We start from the raw sequence: 13,342 nt of genomic DNA, 5'->3' as shown, positions 1-13,342 counted from the left end.
AGTTGATGAGAATTTGAACGAAAGAATGCGACATTCTGGAAAGTCCCGAAATCCGGTCCAGCGGCATGGGACACTAACTGCTTAACATTGAACAACAACCGGTGGAACATATGCTATGACTGCAAATCATGCAAGACTGGGATTCTAGCCAAACAATGGAGGTGTTGAGAAGAAAGAGGATCGAGCAACATTAATGAAAGAATTACTTGAAAGTTGACTACTTGCACCACGAAGGAACTTGGTGCTTGTAGTACCGAAACGTTTAGCGGCTGCCGGAAATACCGTAGATGGTGACAAAATCTTGACTGCCGAAAAGTTGTACGTATCAGTTCCAAGTCAACTCTGTAGCCACCCTCTGCTTCCCGATAACTCGTCGGTCACCACAAAACAGTTGCTGAAACCGAGACTCCCTAATGTTCTCGCCACCGTTTTCGCTGAATTCGAAGATCAAAAAAGAAAAAAAAATGCCAGTGCTTTTAGTATTGAATTCGGGTTTCAATTAAATCAAGTTTCGATTCGAATAGATCAGATTTTGAAGTTTGGATGATGAGATGGGGACATAATAAGAACTTACGAATCCAAGATTACAATGTTTGAGCCTTTGTTGATTTCTTGAGATACGAAACCTTCAATGCTGCAATTTCTGCTTCTACTTTCTTGGTATTTCTCACCAAACTTGCTTGGCAACTCCTCCAAACTGAAACATAGAAGCCATTGATGGATTATTTTGTCCATAAACAAACGAAAATTTATGACATTGCTATCAACATATAACCCGTATCGGATACATATCCATATCAAATTCTCATACTTGATCCCGAATAACCGACCACGAGACTGTTAGCACTATGAGTCTGTGCACGCCAACACTTCTAGAACATATAACATGAATGATTCTAGAAGTCTTCTAGGAGTTAAGTTGTTAAAGATCTGTTGAGGTTGTTAGCAGTTAGTTACAAATTCTGTATCAACCTTGTAAAGTTGTATATAAGAGTGTAAGAGGTGTAGATCAATAATATACTTCTTCATCTTCTTCATTCTGCTTCCATGTGTTCATTAGCTTAGATCATATATCCAACATGGTATCAATCACCATTGATCGTGGGATCAAGTGTTCTTACTTCCGCTCGTGAATCTAAATTCTTGCAGATCAACTCAACCATGGATCTTACCTCCACGCCGTCTCGAAGCTTCTCCAACAAGAAAGTTAATGTGGTTCTTGATGAAACCAATTTCTTGCTTTGGAAACAGCAGATCTTACTTACAGTCAGGAGTCATCGGCTGGAGCGACTGCTAACCGGTGATGTCTCCTCACCACCCATGACGGTTGTTGATCCAAATGGTGAGACTCGCGTAAATAATGAGTATGAAGATTTTGTCGCGCAGGACAGCGCACTGGCATCATGGCTTCTTTCAACGATGAGTACACATCTACTTCCTCAATTTGTTGGAGCTTATACTGCTGCTGTCGTTTGAGAAACGGTTCTAAAGTTCTTTGCAAATCGCTCAACTATGTCTGTTATGAGTCTGCATTATAAATTGCAGTCTATAAGGAAAGGTAATGATAGTATGCGAACTTATCTCACTCGCATCAAGGAAGTATGTGATGCTCTTGCCTCCTGTGGTAGTGCAGTTCTACCAGTTGAGCAAATTGTGACAATCTTGAAAGGTCTTCCACGTGAGTATCAGCCCTTCATGGCTGTTGTTTCTACCATGAAAGAGGATCTTTCAATTAATAACATACATACAATGTTGATGGATGTTGAGGTCCAAATTGCAAGATTTGATGAGCAGCAGGAAATTCTGCCAATGAGTGCCAATTATGCTCGAGGAGACACTGATCGTAGCAACACTAATCGTTCAGAACATAGGAACAGTCGTGCTCCGTCATCTGGTTCTAGATCGAGGAATGGAGGTCGAGGGCGTGGCCGAACACGTGTCCAATGGCAACTTTGTGGGAAGCCAGGTCACTTGGTTGACCGTTGCTGGCACATATTTGATGAAGACTTTAATTATGTTACTACCAATTCTCACTCTCCCAAAGAAAGTTCCTCTAGTTACTACTCCTCGTCTGGCTCGTCTTCTACCAGTAACCAAGGTTGTGAGTGCTGCTCACATATAAAGACAGACTCTCAAGCAAATATGGCCACTGCTTCTTCTGAACGATGGGTGGTGGACTCGGGTGCCACCCACCACGTTACACCAGACAAAGCAAATCTTACCAATTCCACTGATTTCCATGGGCCAGGTAAGATTACAGTTGGTAATGGTGTTTCTCTTGACATTCGAACAGTTGGTAGGGCTACTTTACCTTCTACATCCAGAATTTTAATGTTGCATGATTTGTTGCACGTCCCTCATATAACGAAGAATTTGCTTCGGTTTCGAAGTTTGCTAGGGACAACAACATCTTTTTTGAATTTCATGCAAATAACTGATGTGTACGTGATGAGATTACCAAACATGTGCTCCTGACTGGTGAGGAATCTGGAGGGCTCTACTCATTTGTGGTAAATTACACTGGAAAAGAAGACAGGTGCACTACTGCTGATGTTAGTTTAGCTACTAAAACTGTGACTAGTGAGCTTGAGGAGTTATGGCATAGAAGACTTGGCCATCCCTCCACTGAAACACTAAGACAAGTAACTAAAGAGCTCGATGTAAAACTTTATTTTGATATTAATAAAACATGTACTGCTTGTCAAATGGGTAAAAGCCATAAATTACCGTTTATGCAATCAACCACATCCTATAAAACTCCATTTCAACTTATTTTCACTGATTTATGGGGACCTCCACACATCTCCTCGAATGGCTTTAGGTATTATGCCTCTTTTTTCGATGCTTGTACCAAACACACATGGATTTATCTCCTTAAATATAAGTCTCAGGCCACCAAAGTTTTTTCACTCTTTCAAAAGATGGTGTTAACAAAGTTTGGTGCTACTATTAAATCTGTTCAGAGTGATTGGGGCGGAGAATTTCGCAGTCTTTCCCCACTTCTAACCAAAGTTGGCATCACTCACAGATTAGCATGTCCCCACACATCTGAGCAGAATGGGATCGTTGAGAGAAAACAAAGACATTTAGTCGAAATGGCTCTTGCATTATTGGCACATGCAGCTTTGCCAATGGAGCTTTGGTCGTATGCTATCATTGTTGCAGCTCAGCTGATTAATAAACTACCTACTAAGGTTCTTCAGGGGCTTTCTCCTACTGAGAAACTGTTAGGACATAAGCCAAATTACAGTGAACTCAAGGTGTTCGGGTGTCAATGCTTCCCTCATCTGAGACCCTTCCATACTCACAAGCTTGCATTTCGGTCACAACCGTGCACCTACTTAGGTGTTAGCCCTCAACACAAAGGCTTTCTGTGCCTAGCTGTTGATGGGAAAAATATATTTATAGGCATGTTGTTTTTAATGAAACCGTGTTTCCTTTTACAGGAAAGTCAACCCCAGTTAAATCATGTGTGGTACAGAATCATCGTTCTTAACCTCTTGAGATCGTGAGCAATAAACAGTTCGCACCTATGCAGCAACCTGCTCATTCGGGTACCCCAGGCAGTTTTGAATCAGGAGAAACCTTGCCTCTTAACATGGAAGGTGTCATTGAGTCGTTGAATTCCCCCACAGAAGTAGGTACTGAGTCTACTCCTGTGAGTACTGCTAGTGGCTCTGGCGAGGGAGCAGTTCAAGAATCCACCTGTGTAGCTGCTTCCAACAGGGACTCTAGTGAAATAAATGGAAATTTTAAAGTAAACTCTTAAATTCATGCCAGTGGAGTCACTCATGCCAGAGAAGATGCTGGTGGTAGATCGCATACGAACATACACCCTATGCTTACAAGAGGCAAGTGTGGCATTTACAAGCCCAAAGCTTATTCCTCTCAATTTGATGAGGTCGTTCCCTCGACTTTTGATGAATCTCTAAAATCACCTAAGTGGGCTACTGCTGTTCAAGAAGAATACGATGCACTTAAAAGGAATGGGACCTGGACACTTGTTAAAATACCTTCAGGTCGTGTTGCTGTCGGCTGTAAGCGGCTTTTCAAAGTAAAACGAAACCCTGATGGCTCGGTGCATAGGTACAAGGCATGTCTGGTTGCCAAAGGGTTCTCACAAGTACCTGGGCAGGATTACCTTGACACCTTTAGTTCTGTTGTAAAGTTTACAACACTCAATGTTATTTTGTCAGTTGCAGTAACCAATAATTAGGAGTTAAGGCACGTTGACATCAACAATGCCTTTCTTAATGGAGACTTAAGAGAAGTTGTCTTCATACAGCAACCTCCTGGTTTTGAGCAGTCAGCAGCAGATGGTGTGCCTCTTGTGTGCCAACTGCAGAAGGCATTATATGGATTAAAGCAGGCTCCTCGCAACTGGCATGCCAAACTGAAGGATGTGCTTCTTCAATTCGGTTTTCAAGTCTCTCGAGCTGATACTTCATTATTTTTCACAAAAATAAGCATGAACATGTCTTTCTCTTGGTATACGTGGATGATATATTAATTACAGGATCATCATCATATTCCATTGCAAATGTTGTTTGCACACTTCAAGACGCTTTCTCACTCAAAGACCTGGGGTCCCTTAGCTACTTCTTGGGAATTGAAGTAAAGAGGTGTCGTGGTGCCTTGATGCTCAACCAAAGGAAATTTATTTTAGAGCTTTTGGAGAAAGCTGGCATGGAAAATTCTTCACCATGTGCTACACCAATGGTTCTAACATCAAAGCTAGCTGAAGATGGTGAACCACTGACTAATGCTACCATATATCGATCCATTGTTGGGTCCTTATTATATGTTTGTCATACCAGGCCTGAGCTGGCCTTTAGTGTTGGGAAGGTGGCTCAATTTATGCATGCGCCTCATGCAAGTCATCTATTAGCAGTAAAACGGATCCTAAGGTACCTTGCAGGAACCCCTGAGTATGGGTTGGTGTTTCTGCCTTCCAAGGCGAGGTACACAGTTACAGCATTTGCTGAAGCTGACTGGGGTGCCAATGTCTCATATCGTCGACCAGTCTCAGGCTTTGGAGTATTCCTTGACAATCATCTCGTTGCATGGAGCTCCAAGAAACAAAAAACCGTATCACGGTCAACCATGGAGGCTGAATACAAAAGCCTTGCTGACACTACTGTAGAGGTTACTTGGATAAGCACATTAATTGATGAACTTGGGCTGAAGCAACACGGAAAATCTATTATCTGGTGCGATAACACAGGGGCTGTGGCAATGAGTGCCAACCCGGTTTACCATGCACAATCGAAACATGTAGACCTTGATGTGCACTTTGTTCGTGAGAAGGTAGCAGCTCAACAATTGTGTGTTAACTATGTTCCTGCATCTGATCAAATTGCAGATGGCTTCACTAAACCATTGTCCAAAGCAGCTTTTGAAACGTTTAGGGACAAAATTGGGGTACAATGTTTTCCTCAAGACCAGGAGAAAAGAAGAAGTAGAGGAAATGTTAGCACTATGAGTCTGTGCACGCCAACACTTCTAGAACATACAACATGAATGATTCTAGAAGCCTTCTAGGAGTTAAGTTGTTAAAGATCTGTTGAGGTTGTTAGCAGTTAGTTACAAATTCTGTATAACCTTGTAAAGTTGTATATAAGAGTGTAAGAGGTGTAGATCAATAATATACTTCTTCATCTTCTTCATTCTGCTTTCATGTGTTCATTAGCTTAGATCATATATCCAACACAGTAGGGTGTCTGCCAAAAACAAATGGTTGTACTTTATTATGTTCGGCATGGATACGTTTAATTTTATTTCATATACTTGGAAGATCATACTCCTTCATTTTATGTTCGGCCGGTAGTTCCTACTATTGCTGATGTGATGGTTTCGAAAGTTGAAGAAGCTATAGGCTTGGCTAGATCGATCACCTTCGTAGTTTGTGTCACAGCATCCTTCAGCGAAAATCATCATGACATGCATGTTTGATAAGATATGTAGCGCCATCGTTTATAAACTCTAGAACTTTTCCTTTTACTTTGAGATAATAGTAAAAGAAATTATACTAAAAGAATTTTCAGATATACGAAAAAAATCCAGAAGGAATAAGTGTATGATACAAAGACTAGTAGCTGCACATTAATCCAATAGCTGGAATTATAGACAAAGTTACAAATATATATCAGAGTATTTTTTAGAAATTTACATAAAATCAATATGTAAATCATCCCTAAGATGATGTTTACATAAAGATAAATCCGTAATTTAAATATCTACAATTTAACATTATAATCGTACTTTCATGATTTTATTCTTTTTACAATAATATTTACGATCGGAAACGTACAAGTGACCACAATTTAAATTTACGGAATGAGTAAATTAATAATTAACTCAAGACCGAATATAAACCAAAAACTTTGGTTATGAAGATAAATGAATGCCTAGAAACTCAAAGGCCGACTTAGCCATTACGGTAGAAAATCCATTGAAGCTAATGACACCGTCTCCATCGGCATCAGCCTCTCTAATCATCTCCGTTAGCTCTTTATAAGTCACCGGCTGTCCCATTTTGGCCATACAGCCCGCAAGCTCGGCCGGGGTGATGTAGCCGTTTCCGTCTCAATCAAACAAGGTAAAAACCTCCTTGAGTTGCTTTTGATTCACCATCATTTGTTCGTTCATGTGTGGCATTATGGCATTCACTAGTTCATCGAACTCGACCGCACCATTGCCATTAGAGTCCATATTGGCTAAAAGGAAATGGTTTTGATCCCCGGACGGCTTGAGTCTTAGCGACCGGAGCAACGCGGCGAACTCTAGAATCGTGAGGATGCCATCAGAGTCCATGTCAAACCTTGCAAAAATGTCCTTTAATTGATTGAGTTGCTCAACATGTATCGCCACCATCTTCAACCCTAAAGCGTAACACTAATTACCAAATTATACACATAACAGAAGGTTTTCGGATAATTGGTGTTAATGTTTTAACGGCGGTTATGATGATGGCGGCTCTCGCCAGCAATGGAGGAGGAGGAGAAGCGATGAATATATTTGAGAAAATTCTGAAGAAATTATTGGATTTAGGTATTTTGGGGAGACTGTCGTTGATTTCTTTGGTAGATAATTTGTTATGAATGTGAGGTTTAAAATCAGTGTTCAAATTTGAAAGTTTATAAATTTGGTGGTGGATATAAATTTTTTTTAAATATAACATAATTAGATTTTATCAATAGTATAAAATTTAAAAAACTTATTTTGTTTTTATTAATAGTATACGGTGATTATAATGTAATATTTATTAAAAATATTTCTTAATTATCGGTAACGCGCACACACCTTACAGATTGCAATCACCCCAAATTATTAAAAAAAAATCTATGAAATATGTTATATTTCTAAGTGTTTAATAACTAAATTTATATCATATTTAAAATTAAAACCTTGAAATGTAAATTCTCAAACGTCTTTAGGAATGGGTACAGGCAAGGTCAACTTATGTTTTTGGTGTATTCAAACCCAACCTCAGTATCATATCATTCATTCATCGCGTGATCTAATTGGAGATTAGGAAGGCTTCAACTGATCCGATTAAACTCACATTTGATCCGATACTAGTATGAAAATAACTTCAGTGACCGAAAATGCCTTATAATATACGATTTTAATCAACTTTTTTGGATTTGCGAAAATGACCAACAAATTCGTAACGCGAACTCCAATTTCGCAACACAGTTTCCAAATTCGCAACTCAATTTCTGCAATCGCAACGCGATTTTCCAAATTCGCAATATAGAATTTCAAATTCGCAACTCGATTTCTGAATTCTCAACGCGAATTTCTTTTTCGCAACACAAGTTTCCTTTTCGCAACAAGATTTTCTAAACCGCAACACGAATTTTGTTTTCGCAACTCGATTTTCGAATTCGCAACACAAATTTTAATTTCGCAACAGCTTTTATTTTCGTAACACAAATGTTTTGGGTATATAAACTACGCAACAGCATCAACTCATAACCTAAATCCCTAAATCGCAACTCATTCTATCTCCATCTATCACTCTCTCCGGCGACATCCGTTTCTAAATCCAACGACATCCTTCCCTATCTCTAATATTTTTTACATAATTTTATTTCTATATAATTTTTCAATGATTTCTCTCCCAAATTATCAACTATCAACTTAATAAATGTATGTTTTTCTCTATTATTTAGTAAAATAAAGATTTAATTGAAAAATATATAAAAAAAAAATAGGTATTATTACAATTATCTCTAAATATATGAGAGAAATTTACACTATTATCTCGGGTCAAATCGAATCAGAACTTTTTTACCCTAAACATAAATCCAACTCGATTTTATTCTTCAAAAAATTGGACATGACTTTTTTTTTTGCTCAGCAACCATTAGATTTTATTTCATTTAAGAGTAAAACATGTCCCCAACTTCGAGCCTCGTTAAAAACCCCCTAATCCTAAATGGGGGAAAGAGTGCACCAAAGTTGAGGAAACAAACCATAATACAGAAATGAAATTCACCAAATGAAGGACAAAACACGCCTAAAACCAAAGCTACCCCTCTCTAACAAGAATAAAATGCAAAAACTCCAAACTAAAAAACTTTCACATAACCATCTTAAAGGAAATCTGTCATGTTTACCAAAATATCAAACAAAGCAACCGATCTGGGTATGCAATAAACACTGCATAATAAGATTCCTTTGCAATTGTATCACCATCTTGCCTCATAATCTGAATTTACCTCAGTTACTGGCCCAAAGAACATTGCTACTATGTGACCATCTGTTGTCCTTAATACTCCCCCACAGCCTGCCAACTTGTTCGACGCTGAGCCATCCACATTGAATTTCAACTGACCCGATGCAGGCGGATGCCAGACGTTCATGGAACTTAGATATGCACTTGATCCAGCTGACTCCCCTGGCCAGTCTCACCAGCGTTTCTCAACTAAAACATTGAATTCCTTCAACGCCTTACACCAAGCGTAGGCTTTCATCTTTACATATACAAACATGTCTTTAAGTTTAATACCTTTGTTCCAAAACACAAAATCATTCCTGGCCAGCCATAGGCTCCATAACGCCGCTGCAAAGCTTACAAACCAAGCCAAAACAATAGATCCTGACCATCTAAACTGATAAAAAAACTCAAAAATTTCATCCACTGTCTGCGTGAAGAAACCTGGGATATTCCACCACCTGCAAAAAGCGTTCAAAAAACAGACCATAAAAATACATGACATAACCAAAAGATTCGCCTCATCTTCATCATCTCCACACCAGAGCCATAAAACGTTGAGCAACGGTCAACTTAATCCCTCTTTTTATAAGGAATTCCTTAGTTGGCACTCTACTTAGTTTAAACATCCATAGAAATATTTCACCTTAGGGGAACTTTTAAAACCTAGATTTTGTTGAAGTTAAACGAGCCTACATCTTCGAAATTCCCATCACTAAGCAATAACTCAGTCAATTTCTTGACCTTGCACAATCCAACAGTTTCAAGCAGCCATACAATCCAATCAACCACAGACGAATTTAATCTCACATTGTCCACTTCTCGTTTAATATTACGTACAGTGATTAATTCCCTATCCAACAAGAGCCTCTCGAACAGAGCTGTAGTATCAAGACTTTGCCAATCACCTGCAGTAAAACATATCACTAGCCGATATATATTTCCTTGACGTTAACCTGTATGAACGAGGTTATCTTGATCTTAGAGCACTTTCTCCATACCACATATCCTCCCAAAATAGTGTTGATTTCTCATCGCCCATTATTCATCGAAATGAGTCTTCACTCATCCATTTGATTGTTCCTTCACTAAACAAATTATTAGCGATCCCTCTCCATGTTATTGAGTCTTTTTTGATTTCTTCATGACTAACCAACCAAGGCAGATCGCCTGAACCGTATTTGAGACATATAACTGATCTCCATAAAGCCCCTTCTGACTTCCACAATCGCATTCCATAATGTAACTTGTTCGGCAACTTCACAAGGTGCATAAACGTTCATAACAAAACATATCGAATCATCTGCAGCGTACTTCCCTTCTATCAAAATAAATTTGTCTGTAATTAAGCTATCGAGAACCTGAAATCTACTCTTATCCCACACATACAAAATACCCCCATATTTACCCATTGCTTTAGAAAATCTGAATGCAAAGTCATCATCACACCAGAAGCTACTTAACTCTGTAACCTTAAAATTGTCCTTTTTAGTTCTTGTAACAGCGTAATTTCAATTCTATGAATCCGAATAACCATCCTAAGTTCTGAAATTTTCACATTAGAGCCTATACCTATTGTGTTCCAAGATAAAATTCGTATCTGGACTCCTCCCCCTCTGATTAACAGCTATAATTCTATGGATAGGGATTGGGAATCTTTTTCAAAATCATCTTCAGCTAAAATTTCTCTAACCAAAGCCTCCTCTGAACCTTTAAACTGTATGCCTAGCTCTCTGCCGATCTGTAAAGTTTTCTTAGCTTTCAACTTTTGTCTCTGTAATCGTTCTTGAAGATCTGAGTCAGACAAGGACCTACCTTCGAGTTCAGTGGACTCTTCCTCTCTTTGCACCTTCTTCTGAATTTTCTTCACACGACAATTTCTATTTTTTCTCTAGGAATCACCGTAATTTTCTTGTAATCTTTGAAGGGACCTGTATTTCTTATTTTTTTCCCACCTTCAGACTAACGTGTAGCTTGGGTTTGGGCATAAAAGAATCATCGCTCAAATTTGTAATCATAAACGTCCCCTGCTCCCGAGCTTCAACCTCTCGCCCCAAGCTGGGCTTACTTCCCTACAATTCTCCCGAAATCCCATCCAATTGGTCTTCTATTCCATTGGATCCTTCTTTAGGTGATATGATTGTAAGGCCCATATAATCCATATCCTCAACCGCCTTAGACCCTAAACACCCTTCCCATAGAGACAAGTCCTTTAAATTTTCACTTAATCCTTCATTATCATTCACCTTCTTTATTAGTAATCTGCTGTCATCTTCTGCCACTACCCCCTCGTGATCCTCCGCCTCATATTGCTTTTGTGATTTCCCATAACTAACATCATTCACCCTCTGACCCAATATAGCTTTCTCCCCTATATTTCTCTCTTCCCCATCCAGCCCCGACAATAAGTCACCTTTTGATATGTTCCCCATGCAACCTAGCTGGCTATCATCTTTCTCTTGCCACCTCTCCGAGTTCTTCTCCTCCGATGAATCTGTGCTCTTTCCTGCCGACGAGCTCGAGTCAAAAGTGTCTAAATTAACTTCTACTTCTTGCATACGACTTCTTGATTCGCTTCAGTTAGTGGACTGTTCCACAACTCTAATTTTAAAAACATCCCTTCCTGCTTACAAATCAAACACTTCATCTATCAAGTCCTTTTTGCTTGTTGCTATCAGAATCGACATCTCATCACATCCCAATTCCTGAAGAGCATTTTCACCCATCGCTAAAACATCACCCCATTGTTCGGCTATCCTTTTAAATGTGTTATGTAACATCTGCAATACCGGGTTAGTGAATAAATTGAAAAGTTTCAGAATTTAGTGGCTAACGTAGAAGAATGAAATAATTTAATGATTATTGGAAATATATGTTGAAGGTTATTTAGTAATTATTAAAGGAAATTAAGGGTAAAATGGTCATTTGACCAGAAAGATTTTTATCTTTCTTTTAAGGTGATAAAAACGTGGAAAGGGTGAGAAGAAAAGAAAGTTCTGGAGCTGGGTCATCTCCTTCCTCCTCTCTTCCCGTAAGCTCCATGGCAAAGGTAAGTTTAATTTCAGTTGGTTAATTCTTGAGTTTTAAGCTTAGTTTTGATTCTTTGGGTATTAAATAAGCTTAAGGAAAGCTTATATGGGATTTAAACAATAATATAAAGGAATTAAGAATGAATTTGTAATATGAGTTTTAAGATGAAATTTTGATATGGTATGGTTGTTGAAGTTTTATGGATGAATTTAACTTGTCATCAATCTAATTAAGAAGTATGAAATGTTAGAATTAGAATTAGAACACATTGAAAATTTAGTGTGATTCTTGAATGCCATGTAAATGATGGAATTTTGGATTTAAAGAAGTGATTATGGAATAAAAATGAGTTTAAATATGTGTATGGAAGTTAGGAATATTAAAGGAAGTAAAATATGAAGGTTTAAGCTGAAATGAAGTGAATTTCGAGCTCAAAAATGTGATTTCTGGGCAAGGGGAATCGGTTCCCATTCAAGGGGAACCGATACCCCCTCAAATGAACCAGAATTTACAGAATGTCAAGGGGGAACTGATACCCCCACAGGAGGGAACCGATTCCCCCTAAAGGAAAATTGTGAATAAGTTCGTTTAAGTTGCTAGTATCCAATTACAAGGTGTAGGTATCTAATGATTGCCTCAAAATGTACATTTATATAGATTCTGCGCGTAAAGCAATTCCGGAACATTTGGCAAGTAAGATCGATCAAGGGAAAGATAAGATATTGGAATTGACTAGTGAGGCCAAGGTGAGTGCATACTAGTGACATGTAGTGTTTAATGGAAATAAGACTTGCGATGAATCTATTTCCTAGAGTAATATGCATGAAGTCATAGACATGATTATGTGTTGGTTATAACTATATGTGATTATATGTATTACATTGATTGTATGTATGAATGACTAAAGATAATGATATGCTTTGTATATGCTATATGATTTATGTAAGATTTTATTATGTAATAATGGAAGAACATGGAATAAGTTATATGATAGAGTCATAAGAAATGAAATGAACATGAGAGAATAAGATAATCAAGTATAAGTCATATGATATGGTATAAGTGATTATACGAGAAATGTTAGGAGACTCTAAGAGAATAGTATGAATTCGAGGGCATAAATAAGGATACATAAGTTATATAGAGAAGATTGATAAATTAAAGGAAACTATGGTTTATGTATTAAAGTGAAGAGCTACAAAGTTTTATTAAAGAGTATTGTGGAAGTCATGAGAAATTGAACTAAATAAATAGATGGTTTATGTGAGTGAAAAGGGAAAATGATATAAAATAAGTTATGAAATTATAGGAATATAGAAGATAAGTCGAGAGATGTAGGGAAACAGAAATAGATGTTTATTAAGAGTCATAGGAGAAAAAATATATGTAATATGATAATGAAATATAAGACTATGTGGATACATGATTATGAGATAAAATATGTAATAATAGGAAAATATGATGAAAGTGAGTTTATAAGAAGTGATATGAACTAGGTAAACATGGGTAACAGTATATGCATAATGGAAACATGAGTTGGACAAGTACATAGTGGTATGATTTATTATGAGAATTAGTATAGTGGAGCTA

At 37.9% G+C, this 13,342-nt stretch overlaps 1 pseudogene; it reads right to left on the bottom strand.

Annotated features, from left to right (window-relative positions):
• Positions 1 to 6,323: 6,323 nt before the first annotated feature.
• LOC120148034 lies at positions 6,324 to 7,031 on the bottom strand (annotated as a pseudogene).
• Positions 7,032 to 13,342: the final 6,311 nt, after the last annotated feature.

Source organism: Hibiscus syriacus, unplaced genomic scaffold, assembly GCF_006381635.1.
Source record: "Hibiscus syriacus cultivar Baekdansim isolate YM2019G1 unplaced genomic scaffold, ASM638163v2 tig00110946_pilon, whole genome shotgun sequence".
Lineage (NCBI taxonomy): Eukaryota > Viridiplantae > Streptophyta > Magnoliopsida > Malvales > Malvaceae > Hibiscus > Hibiscus syriacus.
Note: the sequence above shows the minus strand (reverse complement) of the source record. Positions and strands in the feature narration are given on the sequence as shown.